The sequence below is a fragment of the Mirounga angustirostris genome, unplaced genomic scaffold, assembly GCF_029215605.1.
Source record: "Mirounga angustirostris isolate CCGP_5_RB_7025 unplaced genomic scaffold, mMirAng1.0.hap1 SCAF_11, whole genome shotgun sequence".
NCBI lineage: Eukaryota > Metazoa > Chordata > Mammalia > Carnivora > Phocidae > Mirounga > Mirounga angustirostris.
In genome coordinates this window covers 105,674,332-105,698,630 of record NW_026991719.1, presented here as the reverse complement: position 1 = coordinate 105,698,630, position 24,299 = coordinate 105,674,332, and the positions used below count along the sequence as shown (strand labels likewise).

Genomic DNA, 24,299 nt, shown 5'->3' with positions numbered 1-24,299 from the left:
TGAAAATTGTTTCATTGAATATTCAAAACAGCCTTATGAAACTGGAGCTGTTAGTCTCCCCACTTTTGAGATGAGGAAATAGAGGCTCAGGGATGCTAAGAAACTTACCCAAGGTTACATAGCTAGTAAGAAGCAGAGCTGGAAGATGAACCCAGGTAGTCTAGCTCCAGAGAATGGATCTTAACTATAAAGATATACTTTATCTGTTTGGAGAGTCCTACTGCTGTATAGGGTCTTATAACCTCTTTGTAAACTCATCCTCTGGTTTGTTAATCCAGACCTTATATTTGAAAGGACGACTTTTGTCCTTCAAGCTTATGGCCTAGGCCAGGAGCAGACCAAGTAGCTTCTTTGATTCTTTTTGTCTAGGGTCCAACCTTGGTTTTGGCTGTCACTGTCATCACCACTCTTACAAAATGTAACACAGAAAAACAAAACTAAAGAAAATAGGGCCCTTCCCCCTAAAGTCTAGAACTGAGCTGGCCTTAACTGTCCTTGCTAGGCTTCTTTATCTTGGGTTCAACCATAATCCTGTTGGGCCTTACAAGTGATGAGCTCCTCCTATGCTTGAGGAGGAAGAGTTAAGGGAAGAAGCAATGGAAAGAGCAGTTTTCTTAATCTACTTACATATACAAAAGTTGTACCTTCTAACACGGTGGACAGATTGGGTTTTTGGAGGTCATTTTGACTTTCAGCCTTATGTATTGTGGACTTAGAGAAGATGGAAAGAAAGCTTTAAGCTCTCCTTTGGCTGTAGGGCAAAACCACCACTATACCACAATTTGTTGCTTGGTTTACCCAAGATGATTAATAGTCTAGCCTGTGACCACTCAGGAGTGTTGTTCTTTCTTTTAATGAAATAAAATTCGGTTAAGCGTCTGCCTTTGGCTCAGGTCATGATCCCAGGGTCCTGGGATCAAGCCCCATGTTGGGCTCTCTGCTCAGCGGGAGCCTGCTTCTCCCTCTCCCTGCTGTTCCCCCTGCTTGTACTCTCCCTCTCTGCCAAATAAATAAATAAAATCTTTAAAAAATAAACCTTTTGTGAAAGTCTCTTTCATGTGTACCCCCTCCCCTAAGCTTCTGAAATTGGTCTGTACAAAGTTACTTTAATTAAATTCACCAAACTATGACAAAAAGCTGCTTTGTATTGTCTATTTCTCATTTCATTCACTGCTATGTTAGAACACCCTCCCCAGAGAGGATTTAACAATGTATGTGTTGTCCCAAATGGGCCCTCACCCAGAAAAAGTCACACTAAAACCCTCCTCCCATTATCAAATGTTTCCTTGTTCTCAAAAGGAATTTAAATTTTTAAAAATTAGGAACAAAATCCCTTCCCCCTCAAAGTGATCTCTGTTCTCCTCTTTGCACAGAAATAGGCTTTATTTAACAGGCAGGAGGTGGCAATTATAAGTTCTTAAGCAGCATGATAAAAGTGGTGTTACAGGAGGATTGATCTGGCAATAGCATACTATTGCTATAATAATACTATCTTAACAGTGTTTCTCACACTGTGATGCAATTGCCTGTTTACTTATCTTTCTCCCTGAATAGATTGTAAACTTGTGGCACAGTTACTTAGTAATCTCTACTTCCAGTGCCTAGTACAGTGTTCATTGAATAAGAAGAGACTGGAGGCAGAAAGACTAAGGATGTAAGAGTGGGGTAGAAGAGAGGGCTACTGAAGTAGTTCAGATATGTGAGGTGACAAGAGCCCGGATAAGGACAGCGTGTGTGAGATACTTTGTAAGCAGATATGCCAGAATAATATGGATGAAGGGGTGAAGATATAAGAGATGACAAGATTTCTAAGTTGGAGAACCGTAAAATAGTACTATTGGGTTTTAGGGGGACAGAAAAGAATATCTCTTTGTTCCTGTACTGAGCTCAGAACCGAGAAATAATTCAAGAAATGAATGAATATCAAAATGTGAGTACCCTATGAATTATGCAGATTTCTCCTTATAGTAATTGGCCTACCAGGACAACTGTAGCCTTCCCGTCCAGGAACACAGCTCATCCTGTAGGATTCTCACTTGGATGAGAGCAGCCTAAAACAATGCTCTCAGTGCAGGCATATCTGAAAGAGAAAGCTCCAGAACTGGGGTCATCCAACTTTTTCTGCAAAGAGCCAGGTAATAAATATTTGAGACTTTTCAGGCCATATGACTGGTCCTGTCACAACTTTTGCCTCTGCTGTTGGAGCATGAAAGCAGCCATAGGCAGTAGGTAAAGAACAAGATGTCTGTATTCCAATAAACTTTAGTAACAAAAGTAGGTGGTGGGCTGATTTTGGTTCATGGGCTAGAGTCTGCCAACCCTGGAACAGAAGGAACTGAGTTGAACATTTCTTCATTATTCTCACCAATAAGCTAATTCACACCTTGAGGAAAAGGGAATGAGGGGTTGCAGACTGGCTATGTATATTATTCTAGTGGAAGCTTCTTTAGGGAAACCTTAAACCTGGGAAATGCTAGATCCCTTATAACAGACACCATTGACAGAGTAACTTGGAAGAGAAGGTTTGTGGAGAAAAGCTTATCTTTGGAGATGCTGAGTTTGAGGTGACAGTAGGATGAACAAGTGGAGGTTTATCTGTAGCCATAGTGATATGGGGATCCAGCTTGTACTATCTTGTGAGAGCCAATTGTGCATATCTTTTCTCAACTCTGTGTTCAGTGATCTCACTATGGTAGCTTGAAATTGGCCATGCTGGGAGTACAGATAGCATGGAAATTGGCAAAAACTAGAAATCAGTTTCTTGACATAAGCAGACTGTTAAACATTTACCAGCACAGCACTGCATGTAGAAGGTATGAAATATGGATCTGAAATACAGTTGCAAATAGGACTCAGTGAGGGAATCATCTGCTTGGAACTGAGAGCTGAAGCTTTGACAGTGGATGAGTCTACTGAGTATGGGTTGGAAAAGAGCAAAGTAAACAAGCCAATATACTTGGGGAATATTCACAGTTTAGGGTCTGTACAATAAGTGAACAGAGGCTTGGAAGAGAGATGGGAGAAGTAGAAGGAGAATGGGGAAGATGCAGTGTCAGAGTAAGTGGTCATTCCTCACTACCCATGATATCAGGCCCCTTGGCAAACATATCAGAAAAGGACCACTTACTCCTGGTTAATTATAAAACAAGAAGCCTATATACCCCTGAATAAGTTGAGTTGGTGGGGGAGAGACTCCAGGGAGTCTGTGGACCTTCCAAATAGACCCAAGATTTGTCCCTTTAAGGCTTGCTCCTTAGTCCTGTATGGTATTTCAGACAAGATCAAGGGAGACAGAATTTGGAGCAGCTGATATAATGCCACCTAACAAAGTCCAACACTGACAACTTAAAAGCCCCAAATTCCATATTATTGCTCTTTAACTCACAAAGAATCTAGCTTCTGTTCTGGTTTAAAGCCTTGGATGGCAGTCCTAGCTGAGAAATCTAACAGGAGGAATCCCCCCTAAACAAACTAGAAAAGGCCAAGTCTATTAATTAGAGATCAACTAATGCTTACACTAGACCCAGTGGCCTACTTGTTTTGAGGTCACCAATTCCTGAGACTAGTAAGGACCTTGCCCTCTTCCCAGGGGATTCTGAAGCTCATGAAAACTCTGCTGCTTTTGTAGTCTAATGGCCTCAGAGTGTTTCTCCTGACTCTGGAGCTCACTTTGATCTTTCCCAGGGCTAGACCCCTGAGGCCCCAGACACCCAAAATAAAGATGTATACTTGCTAATAATGGACCCAGACCCAAACCTGAGCATACTAGATGAAGCCACATGTAAGGCTCCAAACACAAATTCTGGTGAGGCACAGCAAAAACTGTGGCCTTTTAACATAGTACTTTGGTCTCTTAACATAGTACTTTAGTATCCAAATGCCGTTGTGTTCATTCCCCAACTTTTTATGGCCATATTGGAGATTTGTGAGTCTAATCTGTCTACCTGTCTACCCTGCTTGGCTCTAACTAGTTTGACAGCAAACATAAGGAATTAGTTGTAGATCAATGTTGTACCTTTAGTACCTCATTAGTGATAACTAAAATTTATTAATATATCAATGGTTTGCTAGATATTTTATATCATATTGCTTAATCCTTATATAAACCCTATGAAATAGATATTATTAATATTCCTATTTTATAGAGGAGAAAATTAAGAGACAGAAATATTAAATAGCTTATTCAAGGTCATGCAGTAGGTGGCAGAGCCAGGATAAAAACCTCAGTGATCCAAGTCCACATGTTCTCATGAGGAGATATAGACTCATGAGATATAGATTCATTTCCCTGTCTATATCTACAAGACGTGATTCTCTTGTAAAGTTGGACCAGAGGATATGGTTTGGCATGAGATAGAATGGGGCTTATGATTATCCCAAATCAAAATTAGCTAAAGGCTTAGAAGCTGGAGAATGCAGTCTTTTTCTTTTTCTTTTCTTTTCTTTTCTTTTCTTTTCTTTTTTCTTTTCTTTTCTTTTCTTTCTTTCTTTCTTTCTTTCTTTCTTTCTTTCTTTCTTTCTTTCTCTCTCTCTCTCTCTCTCTTTCTTTCTTTCTTTCTTTCTTTCTTTCTTTCTTTCTTTCTTTCTTTTTCTTCCCTTTCCCTCTCCCTTCCCTTCCCTTTTCTTTTCTTTTTTTTCTTTCCCACACAGATGGACTTACAGAATGGGAGACTAGAAACTGAGAAAGTGCTACAGAGAAAAGAGACAGGCCCACATAATTATTTCAGTGAAGTGACCCTAAACCTTCTGGTTAATATTGCCCAGTTAATGTTTGCCCTTCCTACAGTGGAGAGGAGCGAATGTGGGATTCTAATACTGTTTCCTCCCAAGCAATGGAACAATAGTTCCTCCTTCCATGTAGATATGAAGCAGGGAATAATATATGCAAAGGGGCTGGTACACAGTAGGTACTCCATGCATGTTAACCTCAGCTGATTTAAATAGACCCAGTCTGCTCATACATATGCACAAGACAAGGCATTTCTCTCCTGGCCTTCAGCATTTTTCTCAACCCACAGCCTGTTAAGTGTTCTGACTTGCAATTCTTCAATTTCACCTATTCTGGTTCTCTCTCCTGTCTCTTGTGGTGGGAGAATCAGACAATAAAGGGAAAAATAATACAATGTTAGGTAAGTGCCATGAAGAAAATAAAACATGGTAATGGGTGAGAGAATGGCTGAAGGAATGGCAACATTAGTAGAAAGGCCATCAGAGGAGGTGACATTTGACCTGAAAGCTGAGTGATGGGAAAGACTCAGCCAGACAAAGATAGGGGAGAAGGGGGGTCCCAGACAAGAAGGAATAGCAGGTGCAAAGACTCCAAGCTGGGAATGAGTTGGCAGGTCTAAAGAATATAAAGGTCCGTGTGGATGGAGTATAGTGACTGGAGAGGGTGTGAATATATGAAATAAAGTTGGAGAAGCTGGCAGAATCTGGGTCACTCAGGGCCTCATGGGCCATAGTACACAACTTGAATTTGAGTCTAAGGACAGTGGGAAGTGTCTGTTGGGCTTACTACTCTGGCTTCTGAAATGTGCCTTAGAGTGTTCTTGTTTCCTCATGTCCTATGTCTTCCCATTGTGAATAATAACAGGTTTTCACTGTCCCAGAGAACTGATTCAATCTCCAGGGGTTTAAAACCATCCATTTGGGGCACCTTGGTGGCTCAGTCAGTTAAGTGTCTGTCTTCGGCTCAGGTCACAATCCCAGGGTCCTGGAATCGAGCCCCACATCAGGCTCCCTGCTTGGCAGAAAGCCTGCTTCTCCCTCTCCCTCTGCCTGCAGCTCCCCCTGCTTGTGTTCTCTCTCTGTCAAAATAAATAAAATCTTTAAAAAAAATAAATAAAACCACCCATTCTGTGCTGTCACTGCCCCTCCCCAATTTCACCTCTCCATGCCCTGGCTCTGAGTGGGAATTCTTCATTGTTCTCAACACAGGAGCATCTCCAGAACTGGGGGAGCAGGTCGGAAAAGGACTCCCCCTGAAAGGAAAGGCAACACGAATCTCCCTGGAGTAGATAAATGCAGTTGTTTGCAGCAGCAGTCCAGTGACGCGCATGAAGATGCAGCTGTTGAGGTGGGGGTGTGTCTAAATGGCAGACAGGGAAATGTCCCCCGGAAGGCATCCATCTCAAAGGGAATTCATGGGAGATACCCTGCAGTATCACTAATTTCAGCCTGTGCTTTAGGAGATGTCACGGTGATGGAAGATTTTCCTGTCTGAGGAAATTTTGAAATAGGTGAGTTAGAGATCTGTGATTTCTCCATGTGTCCAAGGGACAGAGACTATGTGCGGTGGCTTTCAGTCCTTAGAAAAGCAGTCTCTAATTTTGTGTAGAATGTTTTGGGTTCTACCAGAGGGGGATTAAAACTGCCTATAGAACTCTCCCGTTCCCCTTTCTCAAATTCTTTGTGCACTAAACTGCTTTCTTATTGCCAAAAATAACCACTTCCATCTGTATCATGTTCTCCTGTTCACAAAATATTTTCAAAAATCACCAAAAACAATGCTAAGTGATAAATATTATTCTCCTTTATACAGATCATAAAATCAAGGCCCAAAACATTGTTACATGAAGCCATGAACCTAGATTTAAATTAATGTAGTTCATGTTTATTTTCTCTTCTTTAGAGTTGTTTAAGGAATTCAGTTTCTTTCCTAGAGACCAGGATAGTGGGCCAGAGCATTCTGGTTATTGGATAGGTCCATCCCACCATCATCTATTAAGAACTTGGAGGTCCTTGTTATCAGTCAGTTTAGTGTGAGTTTGGCTAGTCTGAACCAGTCCCTAGAGGCTGGGGAGATGGACAGAACCAAGGTCTTGTAGAGTGCCAGACCCTGGATTGTGGTAATCATATCAGGGTGCAGACATCCTCACAAGGCCTGGCTGGAAAATAATCTGCTGACCTTTTCCAAACTATCTTAACTGCAAGATCACTCAACTGTTTCCACTTTGTTTTTGAGCTGCTTGAAAAAGAGCAAACAACTTTAATTTAGCTAGCCAGTTAGCCAGCTGGAGATGTAGAATGGCATGGGGAGCTGATTAAAATGAGGTGGTAGTTTAAAAACCAGGAGTCAATTGACCTTAACTGTGTTTCTTCCAGCTTTATATGTCACTGTTGAAGCTGTAGGTAAATGATTTACTGGCCTCTTCTCTGGAGAGGTTTTATATATTGTTCATGTAGTCATAACTCACACCCATTTTCATGCTTCTCAGTTAGGGGAATCATATCTACCTTGGGTTCCTGCTTTTGGGGTATTATTATGTGATTCACTGAAAAGCCCAGTCTGTCTGTCCTTCCTTTTTTTCTTCCTTCCTTTCTCCTTTTAACATCTCTTTGTTTAAAAGAGAGAAATCAATTTTTGAATTGATTTCGAATTGCATTTGAATTTAGAAAATTAAAACAAATGAACAGCAAAATACCATTACTTTAGAGCTCATAAGACAAAGCCTGGCTGACTTGGGATTTTGACTATTGGTTCTTATAACAAATGGCTCCTTTAAGATGGCACCAAAGTCAATACTAATGGTTATTATGATTAAGTACAGCTCCCTTGGTGTCCGTTTCCTGCTCTCTGGCTTCCCTGGCTTCCCTCTCCTCTCTCCAATGCACACACATGGATTCTGTAAAGTCAAGTGACCCTGAGATATACACAGGCCAAGGAGAGAAAGTTTGCATCTGGCACTTCCACTTTCCTTACTGTGGTTTCCCTCTGCCTAACAACTCAGTGGCCTGGCTTGAGCAGAGCCCCTGCTGCAGGTGCCCCCTCCCCTGGCCTGCACTCTCTAAAGGCATTTCAAGGTTCTCCTCCCATTACCCCTCATCCTGAGACTGCCTATCCTGGGCATCATCCTCTAAGGACCCTTCTCTCTGCCAGGTAATGATAAGGTCAAACACCTGCACTAAAGGTTCACATGGTTTTCAATGTATTATGTCTCCAATATAGGATTAATCCAAGGGTGTGACTGATGGTTGAGTTTTAGGTACCTGTGTTAGGCATCCTAAAGAGAAAGCAGAGGTACTGTTTTGGGTGCCTCACATAATACTAAAACAATTCAGATTTGTATAAGACATTTTATCAAGTACTTTCTCATTCATGTTTTGTTTTTTTTCCCCTCCAAATAGTATTGTGAGGTAGGTGATATTATTTCATATAAAAAATGTGGAAACTGAGGAAGCCGAGGTCTGAAAGGTTAAGCGATTTGTCTAATACTGCACAGCTAGTAAATGGCTAAGCTGAGACTGGAACCTAGCTCTCCTGAAATTCCTTGTGATTTTTGCTCTGCCACACTATCTCATAATCATTTAACTCAATCATTTGACTACTAATTGTCCTATGGGGATACAGTGAGGAGTGAAACAGATATAGCCATGTCTTAATAGGAGCTTATTATATTCTAAATATATAGAGAATATAAGTATATGGAGACATAGACAAAATATGTGAATGAATATATTTTAAAATGACAAATCATGGGAAGTGCTATGAATGAAAGCTGAGGTAAAACATTTTGATGGGGAAGCTTCTTTAGATAGGCCTCTTGAAGGAGTTCTCAAAAACCAAGAAAGAGCTAGTGATGAGGAGTGGCAGAGGGAGACCAGTCCAGGTAGAGGGTATACAAAAGGCCCTGAGGCATATTCATATGGTTGCCTGACCCACACACTCTATGTCCTCAGGAGCCACATTCTGTACACGCAGATGCTTTTAGTGCTTGATGGAGTTTCCTCAGGAATTGTTACACTATCAAGCCAACCATATATGCCAGCAACCCTACACACTGGGCTCATTTCCTTGCTTACTTTAAGAAGGCCCTTAGACACTAGGCTGATTTTTTTTTTCACCAGAACTTCACAAGGTTTGCTGTTGAAGTTGGGCATTTCCCCCAATTTTTACAAATACTGTGTCATTTCACAAATACTGTATCCCAAGTATGAGATTATAGTTGGCTCAGGCAAACCCATCCCCATGAATGGAGACACAGGTCACAGAGGCCATACTGACAAGGGGTCACCAGGATGTGACCAGGCATAATTTTGTGCGTGAAGAACAGCTTGTGTGTTCTGGATTTGCAGGAAGAGATGATCTGGACATCTTTTGCCAGTGGGGGTTCTATCATACTAAGATGGATGGGTACTTTACACATAGCAGGTACTCAATGTCTTGATTATGTAGGAGTCTTGGGTTAATCTATTTACCTTACTCACTGGTAGACTTCCTTTCTAGATATTTTTAAAGCATTTATTGAAGCCCCAGCTGTATGTGCCAGGCATTATGATAAATGCAGAAGTATCACCATCACAGCCCCTGCGTTTGAGGAGGCTTCAGTCTACATAAAGAGACAAAATGTACACATGTTTAGCAATTAGAGAAGAAGGAAAATGGAATATTCCTTCAAATGCTAGGTGTTGGCATAGAGACACACAACAGGAGCTCAGGAAAGGAGAGGACACTTCCTGGGAGCTGTCAGATTGGACAAGGGTCTTCAAGGGTGGTAGGAGTTGGATTCATGGGGAGAAAGTGCAAAAGGACCTCCCAGGAGGGCAGCATTGCTATGCCCTGGATGTAGTCAGTTGGCCTTTTGGAGGTGGGATCCATGTCACTGCATGTGCAGACTGACTCACTGATATAAATGTTTCAGAGAGAGAGATGCACTTGGCTGTTGTGCTGATAATGCCCTAAGACAAGGAGTGTGAAATACTCTTGTTTTCTCTGCTTCACTCATCCTCCCCAGGTTGTATATTGCATTTTGACATTTTTGTTTTCCCTTCAAGATTACCCTTAAAGCTTATTTGTGTTCACATTCTCCTAAATACAAAGAGTGGTGGTGGTGATAGTCGTGTGTGTATGTGTGTATGTTGGAGAAATGATGTGGTTGGAGTTCAAGGAGATCACTTTCTTTACTCTGGACATTTCCCAAAGATGGCCATGAAGTTTGCATTATTCCTCAAAAGTGGCTCCAGTATGAACAGAAGGGTGAAGTTGGAGTAAACATAATTCAGGCTTGAGGAGGGGAAGGGGGTGTGTGGGAGGGGACAGTCACCACAAGTGAAGAAACTCAGAGCACAGCTAAGAACACTAGCTGGTAGCCTTAGAGCCAGCCAGCAACACTATGAGGATGTCTAAGGAGCAGGAGACATGCTCCATGCCCTCACAAACCATCTGGTGTAGTTGCAAAGATAGTGCACAAGTGGAAATAGCATCAGATGGCAGGATCAGCAGACATATTCCATGTAGCTCTACAGGAAATATAGGAAAGCAGATGGGGATTGGGGAAAAGGATGGCCTTTTAACCATTAGAGCTGTTCATCAGTAGAAGGGCTACTGCCTCATGGCATGCTGAGCTTCCTCCCAGTAGAGGTGTTAAAGGTGGGATGCCTCTGTCTGGGATGTTGCAGTCCAAAGAAAGTGTAGCTGGCATGACCTGCAAGCTGTCTTCTCCCTCTTAGAGTCTGGGAGTTTGCAGCTTCATGCCTTTTAACTGACCTCACACTTAGAGTACTATGTAAGCCACCCATGGTGACAGCAAAGGCTTGACCAGCAGGTTGGAAGGGCTCACTAGACTAAGAATTCATCTCCAGGCTCTGTGTGAGATCTGTGGCTGACTAGGAAGAAAGACTGCTAAAGGTGGCACTGACTTGACTGCTTCGGGGCTGCTCTGGGAAAGTGGTTTCAGCTGTCTCTCTTCACAGGCAGGTGTCAGTCCAATGTGTGGCAAGTCACCTCACCCTGGGAGGCACTTTTATGCCCAAAACCTGGGGAAGCACTAGAACTAAAACATCGCCTGAGGGAATCAGCTGCTGATTTGGCTCTGCAAACCTTCCCATCCAGCTAATGAGGAAGGCCTGATGGAAAACAGCAGACGGAAATTAAAAACCATAAGTAGCTTTAACCATAGCAACCTCCCTCCCACTCCACTAAAGGTTCAGGCCTGGGCCCCAGTGCTCCTGTGAGAAAAATTAGGTGCAGAGACACTCCCCAAGGTCTTCTGAACTGAATTCTGGGCTCCTTCCCTGTACCAGTTCTTTTTTTGAAGATTTTATTTATTAGAGAGAGAGAGAGCGTGCACACAAGCGGGGGGGAGGGGCAAAGGGAGAAGGAGAAACAGACTCCTCACTGAGCAGGGAGCCACGATGCAGGGCTTGATCCCAGGACCCGGGGAACATGACCTAAGCCGAAGGCAGACGCTTAACTCACTGAGCCACCCAGGCATCCCTTCCCTGTACCAGAGTTAGGTTCCCCAGGCTTGGAAAGAGTCTTCTTAATGGTCTTAGGGGACCAGGGCTCCATGGAAAGCAAAAATTACTTCCCAGCCCTTCACTAACCTAGAGTGAAATTCACAGAGCTAGACTGATTTCCCTTAGAGAAAAATAAGCTATTACTTATGTTTTAGAGAGGTCTCAGAGGTGTGATAAGGAGGCACAGAAGCCAAAGAGGTCTGCTTCTTGCTGATGCAGTTCTTGGCCAAGGTCTTGTTCTCCACCAGGTCTAAAGGAATTATCACAATGATTCATATTCATGGCTGATCCAGTTTTCATTTCCACTGTCAACAGAGATTCCAGGGGACTCACTTGGGGGTGAAGTGGGGAACTGGACTCTGAAGTCAACCTCAAAGCAAGGGATCTGACATTTATCGAAAGCCTGCTATACATCTAACTTGAAGGTTAGGTATATCCTGGCTCATCTTAGCAGCAATTTATATCTTTATGGCTCTGCTATTAGTCATACATTTGTTTTCCTTCATGCCTCACCTCTTGGGGAGAATATATTGAGTATGTGGGTGTCTGTATGAGGTAGGACAGCCTTTTAATTGCCCTTAATATTAAATTGCCCCAGAACTTGACTTCCATCAACCAGGTGCCTTGAACTGGCAATGGAGTCTGCTTTGGCCTCAGTTTTCCTGGCAGAGGATCTTAGAGACTGCCAAGGTGTCCAAGGTCATTCTGGGGTTGTTCTGGATCAGTGATATCTGCCTCTGCTTCACCTGACTTGGGATAAACATTTTGTTTACTCCAATATAAAGGGACTTGACATATTTTTTTTTTAAAGATTTTATTTATTTTTTAGCGAGCGAGAGAGAAACAGCATGAGAGGGGAGAGGGTCAGAGGGAGAAGCAGGCTCCCCGCTGAGCTGGGAGCCCGATGTGGGACTCGATCCCAGGACCCTGGGATCATGACCTGAGCCGAAGGCATACGCTTAACCATCTGAGCCACCCAGGCGCCCAAGGGACTTGACATATTAAGTGCTCAGGACCAGGTATGGCCTGCATAGCTCTCTCAGCATATTACTTAAAAGTTTCCTGTGCCCGGGAGATACACAAGAGCACAGCACAGGTGCATTTTTGTTAAACTTTTCATAGGATTTCAAAATCCAAGGCTCCAAAGGCCCTAATACATACCCCCACCCGCCTTGGCATCTTCATCATTCTGGGCTCTCCCTTCTCTCTCCTCTTTTCTCCTTGTTGAAATATGTTTCTAATCTTCCAGGCCTCTCAAATGCATCGGTGTTTCCTGCTTCAGTGGTCCCGGTGGAGTCCCTCACTCTGTATTTAATATATTCCGCACTTTAAATGGGCCTGTTAATTACTCCCTCCTCACTCTGAATTTACTAATTTATTGATCAAATTTCTTTTTGTGCATGTGAGTTTTATTTTGTATGTGCAAAGAATTTATTTGGATCAATTTTATTGACCCCCTCCCACCCCTGCCTCCCGGGATACTTTCCCAAACTTTAATTAAGTCTCTGGGAAGTCTCTTGGCTTAAAGGGGAGTCTCTTGCTTCCTCCTTTTGTGAGCACTGATAGTATCTAAGTATCACATTCTCAAGCAGGTGGATATTTGAAAGGGCAATTAGAGTTGAGAACTAGGGCAGGGGCTCTCAAAATTGGTCCCTAGACCAGGAGCCTCAGAATCCCCTGAGAACTTGTTAGAAAAGCAGATTCTCAGACTCCACCCAGAACTACTGAATTGGAAACTCTGGGGGTGGGTCCTAGCAGTTTGTGTTTTAACAAGTCCTTCAGGGGATTCTGATGCAGGCTAAACATTGAGAACCACTGCTCTAGGGCAGGGTTTCTTAACCTCAACATTCTTGACATTTTATGCTGAATGATTATTTTTTGTGGGAGCTGTCCGGTGCATTGTATGGTGTTTAGCAACCCACTGGCCTCCACTCACTGGATGCCAGAGGCACCCTCCAGTTGTGACAACCAAAAATGTCTCTAGACATTGCCAAATGTCCCCAGGGGGACACATCATTCCTGGTTGAGAACCACTGAACTAAGGGTTCAAATCACCCTCCCTTCCCAATCTAGACTTTTCTCCTCTTTATTTTACTTGGGGATTCATACATCAGATAAAAGTAACTATGAGTGAGTACCTCATGGTCTCTAGCATACTGCCTTGTTTCATTTTGTGTTTCATATGTATATTTTTCCTATCCCCAACTCTTCTGTTTTTGGGCTAGGCAGATAATAAGCCCAATGCCTGATTTGTTTTAACAGTTCATTTAACCACCTAGTATTAATTTCCTATTTCCTGGCCTTTGTACAAAACTCCTTAACTTCTCAAAAGAGTGATCTGATTTTCATTTCTCCCAGAGATTTGAGAGCATTTCTAGGCTGTGAAAGAAGTGAGTGGGTGGGGGGGTTCAGAAAATGTCATCACTAAGGAGGGGAGTAGGAGTAGGGACTAAGTGGCAGCTTCTGCTCTTGACCTTTCCCTGCTGAGAGCACCGAAATACTCAAGTGCCATTGTGACAAGGATAGGTGAGCATTACTGTCTGTGCCTAGAGTAAATTGGTTTGGCTGAATGAATTTGCCTTTGGACAGAAATATTCCTTCCTTTCTATTGCAGCCTGCTTTCTCTTTGTATATCTACTGCCTTATATCCCTCTTCCATACCTGGTCCATGGCAAGCCTGCCCTCCAACTCCTTACCTGAATGACACCATCGCCATTCCTCATGAAGCACCACTGTTAGTACCGGGGGCCAGAATGTAGACTGAAGAAGGTCCTGGGTGTATGGGAATGCCATGGTCAATTCCAGCACCTGGGCCACTGGGAGAGGCACAAGTCAGAGGGGAAGTCATGGAAACCTGCCTTCTACTGAAGAAACGGGCTGGAACATTTAGTTTTTGTCCAGTAGGCCAGTCTGGGAAATGAAGTGTCTGCTCTTGAGCAGTACCAGTAAGCCCACAGGGCATTCTTCCCCCTCACTCAGGCCAGGTGGCCAATTAAAAGGCAGCCAGCTGGAAGGCTTTCCACAGCTTTCCAGTCTAGGTGGGCCCTAAAATATTACTGGAATAAACTAGCAATATAGTGCCAGTTTATTTAGGTTTCCATACAGAATTTCACATAACTAGTGACATGCAAATTGGTTCTGCTCCATCCAAAGTAGGCAACATCCCTGAGTGAAAATTAAAAAAAAAAAAAAAAATAGCACCACCACAGACTCACTTTACAGTCATAGCTGAAATTCTGACACCAATCAAGTATGGCATAGTCCTGATAATGGCAATAAAAGATTTATTAACTAAACTTTAAACCTTTTAATATAACTCTCAAGAAATTGGTTGGTTCAGGGGCGTCTGGGTGGCTCAGTCGTTAAGCATCTGCCTTCGGCTCAGGTCATGATCCCAGAGTCCTGGGATCGAGCTCCACATCGGGCTCCCTGCTTTGCGGGAAGCCTGCTTCTCCCTCTCCCACTCCCCCTGCTTGTGTTCCCTCTCTTGCTGTGTCTCTCTCTGTCAAATAAATAAATAAAATCTTAAAAAAAAAAAAAAGAAAAAAGAAATTGGTTGGTTCAGAAATTTGCAAAAGAAAAATGGAGAGCAAGAATGAAACAGAAAAGATGCTGCTAAAATAACTTTGGCGAGTGGGAGTAAATTAATAAATGACTCAGTTTTTAGTAAAAAAATATCAGTTTTACCCTACCCCCACTAAATTCATGTTAAACAAATATTTGAAAAATATGCCCAAAGCATCCCCAAGCCTTAAGCCTTCCCTGCCCAGTCTGCAGAAAGCATCTAAAAATGTACTGCATTCATTAACTCGGGGAATGAAGGCCCCTCCTACTTTCTCACTGCAGCACCATGCTTGCTCTGTGTGTATCTGTGTTTTCAGACACCTTTGGGTTCCTGTCTTGGCTCTCCCTTCTCACTTTTTCTCTAGACCAGTAACCTGGTTCCCATAGAAGCTGCCAGTAGGAATTGCCCCACACTCCCATCTTTAGAAATTCTGTTCATGTGCACCTGCAGCAGCAATGAATCTCAGTCCCAAACTCAGGTGTGCATGAAATGTAGCTTTCTTAATTTTCTTTGTTACAGAAAAAGAGAGTGCAGATTCAGAATTTTAAATGAAGTCTTTTCTGTTTATAAGAAGTATATTACAGGAAGGGAGTAGAAAATTACTCACTAGCCAGAAGCTGAGATCCACCACATCCCTGATCCTTACATCAAAATCTCAGGGTATCTTTTATATATGAGTACAATCTAAGATCCTTTCCCAAGAATTGTCTTGTCTTGTGATAGCAGGGGATGAAGATCCTTATGATCCTCAGATGGAGGTAGTGAGACCTGGTGACGTTCATCGGGGTGTAAGTAGTCCTAAGTTATCAAACTTCCAAAAGCCTACTTAAAAGAAGTGTTAGTAACATCATTTGAAAGGGGGACGTTACTGTGTTAGTCTAGTGTAATATTAGAGATCTATCATTGATAAGGAAAATCTGTGTCCTAAGAGGGCCGACTGAGCCAGTGAGAGAGTCCCAGTCCTAGCCCCAGGGCTCTTCTGGGTTCTTCTCCCTGCTCTGCTTCCCACGTGGACCAATCCGGGTTCTTCTCCCTGCCCCACTTTGCGCATGCTCCAAAAGTGCCAAGTATGCAGAAGTAGAGGTGTATAAATTGTGCCCTTTGTTTGTGCTTGGGGCTCAGACCTTTGGAGAACACTCTCCTCTGAGCCCGCCAGTGTTAAATAAACCTCCTATCCTCCAAGATCTCCAGGTGCTGCTTGGTTCTTCCGTCGGGCGATCCAGTCCAGGTTCTGTAACATCATTATGCCGGCACTTTTTCTCTTCTAATTACTAACACAGGACAGTGCCTTTTAATGGAGGAGCTAATTTCTTTCTCATATTTTGTCCTCTTTGGATTGTGAGTCCACACAGTTTTATCTATGCATTAACTTGGCTATGAATAGGCTTTGCCAAGGATTATACTTCTTTACCATCACCATAAGAGACACTCCAGGGAGATGGACAAGGTGAGAGGTAGGAAAGGAAGCCCTTTTTGGTGGATGATGGCAAACTACAGTGGTAAGCAAGGTGAATATGGTTAAGAAGACTCTAGTTGGTATTAATTAGCTCTCTTGTTTCCCATTTCATACAATTAGTCCCAAGGTTATCTGCTCTTGCATTCTTTGAGACTTCATTGAGGTCTTCCCCTCTATGAGTCATGGATGCCAAGAATGACCCCATTCTCCTCCTAGACTAAACATGCTGTGAGCTTTGGAAACCTAGAAGTTCCCATCTAGGCTTTGAGAGCTTAAGTTGTGTCTGTTTTGTAGAGGAGTTAGGGTTGCCCTGTTTTCATGGGCTTGTGGCTTGAGTCCTTGGCACTCTGGTTCACAGGTGCAGCAGACTTGCAATTAGATGTATGTTTCTATTAGGTGATCTGGAGCCCACACAGCTGTTGGGGGTGCTATAGACTGTGTCTTCTCTAAAATTCTTATGTTGAAACCTAACCCCCAGGAGATATATGTGTATACACACGCACATATATATATACATATATACATATACATATACATATATGTGTACACACACACATACACACAGATTCGAGATTGGCTCTTTGGAAGGTGATTAGGTTATGAGGTTGGAGCCCCCACAAGGGATTAGTATCTTCATTTATTTATTTTTTTAAAGGTTATTTATTTATTTATTTGACAGAGAGAGCACAAGCAGGAGGAGCAGCAGAAGGAGAGAGAGACAGCACGAGAGAGTACAAGCAGGGGGAGTGGGAGAGGGAGAAGCAGGCTTCCTGCAGAGCAGGGCTGGATCCCAGGACCCTGAGATCATGACCTGAGCCAAAGACAGATGCTTAATGACTGAGCCACCCAGGCGCCCCGGGATTAGTATCTTTATAAAAGAGATCCCAGAGAACTCCCTTGCTTCTTCCACCATGTGAGGACACAGTGAGAAGACAGCTGTCTATGAACCAGGCAGTGGGCCCTTACTAGACACTGAATCTGCCGGCACCTTGATCTTAGACTTCCCAGCCTTCAGAATTATAAGAAATAAATGTTTGTTGTTTTAGCCACCTAACCTGTAGTATTCTGTTATAGCAGTCTGAACTAAGACAGGGTGGATCTAGTGAACTTCATAGGACCTGGCACCTCTGAGTTTGAGGTGGTTTCCTCTCTGGAATTTCTTTGCATAGACCTAGTCCTCCTCATTGGCATATCTTGTTGTGGAATCCAGTGTTGGTCTGACAACCTGCATACATTCTGAAAGGAAATGTAGACATTTGTCTTTGATTATAAGACTGCAATGTATCCTTCAACATTTGAAGGAAAGTGCTGGACTACTATCTGGAGGACAACTGCATGTAGGCTAAGTTGTGACTTGCAGCTCACAGATTTATCATAATTTGAAGGGCCTTAGGCCACTTAAGGCCTGCTTTCATGGCAAAATGTACTTAGTCTTTGCTTAATGTCGCAGATTTTGTTTTGTTTTTACTTTGCCAGAGCTTTGAGGGTGGTAAAGAATATGTGCTTGAAATCTGATTTTTTTTAGAGGGAGGGAGAGGGAGAATCTTAAGCAGGCTCCATGCCCAATGTGGAACCTGACGGGGGTTTGATCTCACAACCCTGAGATCATGCTATGAGCTGAAATCAAGAGTCAGACGCTTAACCAACTGAGCCACCCAGGCGCCCCTGAAATTTGATTTTTTATAGCTTTAAGTGCATGTTGGAAATTTTGTCCCATAAAACAAAAAATGAGTTCGTGTTAAGAGAAATTCCACAGGAAAAAATGTATCCTGGAGCATTTTTTAAAAGCAATGGTAGTAGCATCATCCCCACTGCAGAGGAGAGCCTTGGGCCATCCAGAAAAAATGATACATGACAACTAAGAAATGGGAGTATTCCACTTCCTGGAAATAGTCAATAAAATCAATTTGTGGGCAGGTGAAGGTCCTTCAACCTAGTTGTGTCCTATATCACATTTGTAGCAGTTTCCTTGCATTATAATTAGCACAAAGAGAAGACATGTGTACACTGAGAAGATGCTATATTGGAAAATCTCAGAATAATTTCAGCATTTCAAATTTATTCCATTATACACTCCTGTTCACCCATGTGTGCTTTAAAGGATATGCTGGGTATATCCCATAAAGGATGGGGAGGAGGGACTTAGAGGCCATAGAATCCTGGTCAGGGTATAGTGAACAGGGTCTAGAGTGGGTAGGTTGCTGGCCAAGCAGGCTTCCTCTTAGTGAGGCCCCATCATGTTGAGGGGACAGGTAGGACCTGGGGAAAGAACAGAGGGGCTTCTGCTGTGAGCTGACAGTCTGTGCGTCTGTGTGGGAAGCAGTGTTAACAGCTGTAACACTTTGAGCATGGCCCTTTTAGTATTTTAACTGTCCTATCTAACAAATCTGCCTAGAAACTAAAAATTTCTTAAAAATTAAATAAATTTATAAAAATGACAAGACTTAAGGGTCTTAAATGTTTCAATACTGGGAAAAAAACAAGATTTCATTTTGAAATCCTAACTCCAAATTAATTTTACATTTTTCAAATTAGATTTACAAGGCTGTTATGGACAGGGCAGATTCTTTCATGTATCACAAATATATAAAATATCAAATATGCACAGCTTTCTTCTTAACACAAAAATATAAGTACAATGGGTTATCTCTTTTAAATATCTCTATACCTAATTCTAAATCATCCACATAAAGAAGAATTACCATACCAACTAAATAAAGATATTTACTACCAGAGATTTAGGCCTGAAGGCTGACTGGATTCTCATTCATGACCCTGATAGGGTATCTTGAACCCTATTTATGATTGTTCTGTGAGTGATCCATAACCTTAAGAGGTGAGTAATCAGCTACTTAGCCTACTTCCCTGGATTAAAGTTTTATACATTATGTCATAAGGTCTATAGCTTCCATTCCAGTTGATAAAACCTTTTATTAATATATTTCTTCTCACTCTAAAGAACTTGGAAATTGTTGGGATCCTGAGATATGTTAATACTTTTCACATTCATTCATATTCTTAAAACCATATAAATCTTGAGTACTTAAATTTATACCCAGTTGAGTTCTAGGTATTTCACTTGGCTTTGTCTGATTTAAGACCACAGACTATGGGCCATTCTGATATTCCTCTGGAGTCAGAAAATGCCTTCCAAATGATGTTTTTACTATTTTAATTTCTATATTCTCCACTGATACAATAAATTAATCAATAATGCCTCATGACTGAGAAATAAAACTCCATAGAAATGCATTCTATCCTATTCACCTTCTTTTTTAATTTTTTTATTTTATTATGTTAATCACCATACATTACATCATTAGTTTTGATGTAGTGTTCCATGATTCATTGTTTGTGTATAACACCCAGTGCTCCATTCAATACATGCCCTCTTTAATACCCATCACCAGGCTAACCCATCCCCCCGCCTCCCTCCCCTCTAGAACCCTCAGTTTGTTTCTCAGAGTCCATAGTCTCTCATGGTTCATCTCCCCCTCTGATTCCCCCCTTCATTTTAAAATCACCTCTTATATTTTCTCTTTGTGTATCATTATGGGAATATGGCTTCTCATATATTTAATCAACTATGGTCATTATATTCTCTCTTTTTAGAAAATCACTTTATTGAGGTATGATTGACATACAAAATTGTTACAACTTTGGCCAGGGGAAGTCTCTTTTAAATTTTATCCTTGGGGTGCCTGGGTGGTGCAGTTGGTTGAGCATCCAACTCTGGGTTTCAGCTTAGGTCATGATCTCAGAGTCATGAGATTGAGCCCCGTGTCAGGCTTCATGCTCAACATGGAGTCTGCTTGAGACTCTCTCCCTCTCCCTCTGCCCACACTCTGTCTCTCTCTCAAATTAAAAAAAAAATTGTTCCTATGTCTTCCTCACATTATCCACTAATAATCAAAAGCTTTGTTGCTTTCTGGCACAAGATTTTCCAGGCTTATTTTGTACCTTTCTGCCCCAGACATAGAATCACTCGTTTCTCCAAGGAGCTGTGATTCCTCCTGGTGGAAAAATAGTATCAGAGACCAGAATCTGAGCACTAGAGGGCACTGTGGGGGTTTCATTGCTCTTGGGTCATTTCAATGAACAAAGCTAGAAAATATTTGTGTTTTTTCTTGTTTCATATTGATATTTCCAGTTCTTTTCTAAAGGTAAAGAATTCCTTTCTAAATTTTTGATTCCTAATACAATAAATATAATTGTTTAATCTGATAAAACAAGAAGAGTTCCAAAACAATACATATTAAGCAATAAAGCTATGAAATAAAGTTCAAGATTTTCAGTATAGTTCTTTTATTTTATTTATTTATTTTTTAAAGATTTTATTTATTTATTTGACAGAGAGAGACACAGCGAGAGAGGGAACACAAGCAGGGGGAGTGGGAGAGGGAGAAGCAGGCTTCCCGCGGAGCAGGGAGCCCGATGTGGGGCTTGATCCCAGGAGCCTGGGATCATGACCTGAGCCGAAGGCAGACGCTTAGTGACTGAGCCACCCAGGCACCCCAATATAGTTCTTTTAGATCTTAGCTGCATCCCACTAAGAATGTACAATCATATTTCTTCTAAAATCACTCTTAACTCCTCATTCTGTGTGGTTATATAAGAATTTGTCTGATAGTTTCATTCAATTATTTGCTTTCAATTTGAAGGCCTTGACTTTTTTTTTAAAGGTTTTATTTATTGACTTGAGAGAGAGAAAGAGAGAGAGCATGAGAGGGGGGAGGAGGGTCAGAGGGAGAAGCAGACTCCCTGCTGAGCAGGGGGCCTGATGTGGGACTCGATCCTGGGACTCCGGGATCATGACCTGAGCCGAAGGCAGTTGCTTAACCCACTGAGCCTTGACTTTTAGCAGTTGATAATTCTTAGGCTTTAGAAAATGAAGGTCTCTACTACTCCTCTGCATGGTGGAGATGGGAACTAAAGGAGAGGGGGGAGGGTCCATATATCTGTCTACCTAAAGATGATAGAAAATTACAAATGCTGTTTACAGGGTTCTGTTCCATATACAATTGTACAAGATTCATGTATATGATTTCTGGATGAATGAAACAATTCTGACTCCTATTATATAATTTCTAGTAATATTAGAACTTCACATTTTCAAATTTTTAAAAAAGATTTTATTTATTTATTTGACAGAGAGAGACACAGCGAGAGAGGGAACACAAGCAGGGGGAGTGGGAGAGGGAGAAGCAGGCTTCCTGCTGAGCAGGGAGCCCGATGGGGGGCTCGATCCCAGGACCCTGGGATCATGACCTGAGCTGAAGGCAGATGCTTAACTGACTGAGCCACCCAGGCGCCCCTCAAATATTTTTTAACTCTACTGAATTCTGTTCTTATCTTAGAACTACTTAATTTCTTGCTCTCTTTTCTGAGCTACATGCTCTTCTTCTTTGCAACATACCTTTAATAATTACATGATCATGCTATATATTGTTAACCAGAGTTTGTAGTTTATAAAATTATTTTTCCAACTAGTATTATTTTAATGCAGTAACATTCATTATCTTTAACTTTCTGTTGAGGATCAAGATGATACCTAGAATATTAGAATTCCATATGATTAACAAAAACACTACTCTAAAGTTCTGAAGGTTTTGCCCCAAACCCTCTTTTGATTCATGGCTCACAATTCAAATTTTACTTTGTATACATTACCAAAATCCTTATTTAATTGTATATACTTGTGTTGAAGAATATTAGTTTCTTAGAGGCTCTTGGATAAATACCTTAATGCTATACAAATTCAAACTTCTAAAAGCCAATTTAAAATATTAGAAAACACAACCAGAGTATATAAAAATGAAATATAGTAATTAGTGGAAAACACATCTTTAAAATCTACCTGGAAGCTTCAAGGAGATTTTTTTCTGTAGATTTGAAACATTTCCAGATTATCTGTCTTTGCTAGAATTTATGAGACAAGTTTAGAATTAGAACAATTTCCACTGAGATCACAAGGTTTAGAATATATTTACAATAAAGCTCTAGATATTTTCATTTCAGTACAGAAATCATAATCCTTGCATGAGATGAAATATGCCATGCCCCCATTCCTGATTTTGCATTCTGTAGGTCTACATATGATTGCATTGTTTAATATTAAGGCAAACCCAAAATGTTTTATATTTTCATTATATGATGTGCTTTTCAATCATCTTTTGGAATTTAAAAGGTATTTGATACTAAATTCCTACATAAATTATACATGTTTATAAAAACAAGATTCAAAAATGAATATTTTATATCAAAAAAGGGATTTTAGATGAACTTACTCATTAAGATGAGATTTTGTCCATGTCCTGTAGCCCTTTCCAGCATTTCCAGTCAGGAAATTGGGGTACTTATTTCTTCTTGTCCCTTGGACTGAGGAATGCCAATAGGAAGTCCATGTAGTCTAGAGATGAGTATGCCCCAATTTTTTGAGGTTCTAATGGGAAATATTCACAACAAAAGTACACTGACAGGCTAGATTCCTACCTGAAAATGATAAAGCCTTTCTGAGCTGAAAAGGACTCAGATATAGAAGATTCTCAGGCAGCAGAGGGAAGATGAGTAGAAAAGATAAGGTTTTCCTAGGAATGCACTCACCCTGCATCCTCTTATCCATCTCTGCCTTTCACAGGGGGTCTGTATTGCCTTTTCTTCTTTGGGGTCTTGCTGTCTCCTTGGGATAAAATCTGAAAGTTAGGGGCTCTGGACTCTTCTACTTTGAAGACCAACAGATCTCATTCTCTGTCATCTTGCTGTTGCCCTGCAGGCAAGGTCAGAAAGTGGGTTAGGGAACTCCCCTCTCTCTGATTCTTAGTTCCCCCAGCTGTGGGATAGCATCTTCCTTCATAGGTGGGGCTTAGACATTTTGTCTTTACCAGAGAATCCTTTTCTCCTAAGGGCTTCAGGTTTGGAACTTAAAAGCCAGAATGATTGGCCAGCTAGTTGTTTTCTACTCTGCCACATGCCTCTTCTGAGACAATAAGCACAGAGCAACTACTTGCATTCTGAATGAAGGGAAGGGAAGGAGGAAAATGCCAGGGGGAATCCACCCCCACCTTCTAAATTAATAATTAAAAAAATACTGTCATAGTCACATCCAGGCACAGGCCCTTCAGAAATGAAGATTGTAGGAAAGGATCACATCTTTGGAGGACAGTGCAAATCTAAGTTGTATATGGGCCCCAGAGATCCTGTAAGAACAGTGTTAGGGGGAGTTCATTAGATACAAAAAAGGAGGAAGCACATCAGGGGGCCATTTTAGGGAGAATTCAGGAAGACTCCTTGCTTCTAAATTTAGAAGTTGTATTTAGCATCTCAATACTCTAAAATACCATTTATCTCCTCTGTTGTATTTTTTTTCTCTTTGAAAATATTGGTGGAAAAAGAGAAAGAGGATTCCCCAGCTACTGGAGAATTTTTGAAAGAAAATAAACAAGTTTTCAAATCTCATCCCATTCATCTAGTAACCTTGGGAGAGAAGATGGGTGAGTTATTTTCAACTAGTGGGGACCTCCCCCCCAAACTCTCCCAATGTCCACTGTCAGATCATGTGCCTAGAGAGAAGACAGAAAAGATGACGATGTAGACAGGGAGAAAGTTTTATTTCCACCACAGACCTTTTCTTTCAGCTTTGTGATCAGGGCTGGGGAGGCTGGCAGACTGTGGCTCCATGGTAGAGGGAAGTAGGCATCTGTAATCAAATCCTGTGGTAGGGGAAGAGGTATGATGGCCCCAGAAAAGAATGTGCAGTGCATAGTAACACAGGGGAGGAATGAGCCATGGCTAGCTTGGTGAGAATGTGGTCATTTACTTGGCAGTGGAACTGATCAGTGCATGGTACATTGCATGTCTCTCAAAAAAAACCCCCAAAAAACAAAAAACAAGCTTGATGCTCAATTATAGCCACATCCTAGAACAACAATGATAAGCTGGAAGTTAATGAATTAAAACAAGAAAAAATCCACCCTCAGTGCAGTGAGGTAGTAACTATAGCATCTCAAAAATATTTGGGTAAGAAAATGATTCAAGGACATT

General features: G+C 41.6%; 1 protein-coding gene across 3 annotated transcripts in view; it reads left to right on the top strand.

Moving 5' to 3' along the window:
* SMARCA1 (SWI/SNF related, matrix associated, actin dependent regulator of chromatin, subfamily a, member 1) overlaps positions 1-24,299 on the top strand; it is a 786,408-nt gene that overhangs the window by 456,694 nt on the left and 305,415 nt on the right. The window contains exon 27 of one of the 3 annotated variants that reach the window (XR_010406251.1): positions 5,938-6,057. The exons of the other annotated variants lie outside the window; for them this stretch is intronic. The gene's annotated coding sequence lies outside the window, so the exon portion shown is untranslated. Of the gene's footprint in view, positions 1-5,937; positions 6,058-24,299 lie in introns of those variants that run through there. 3 annotated transcript variants of the gene reach the window in all.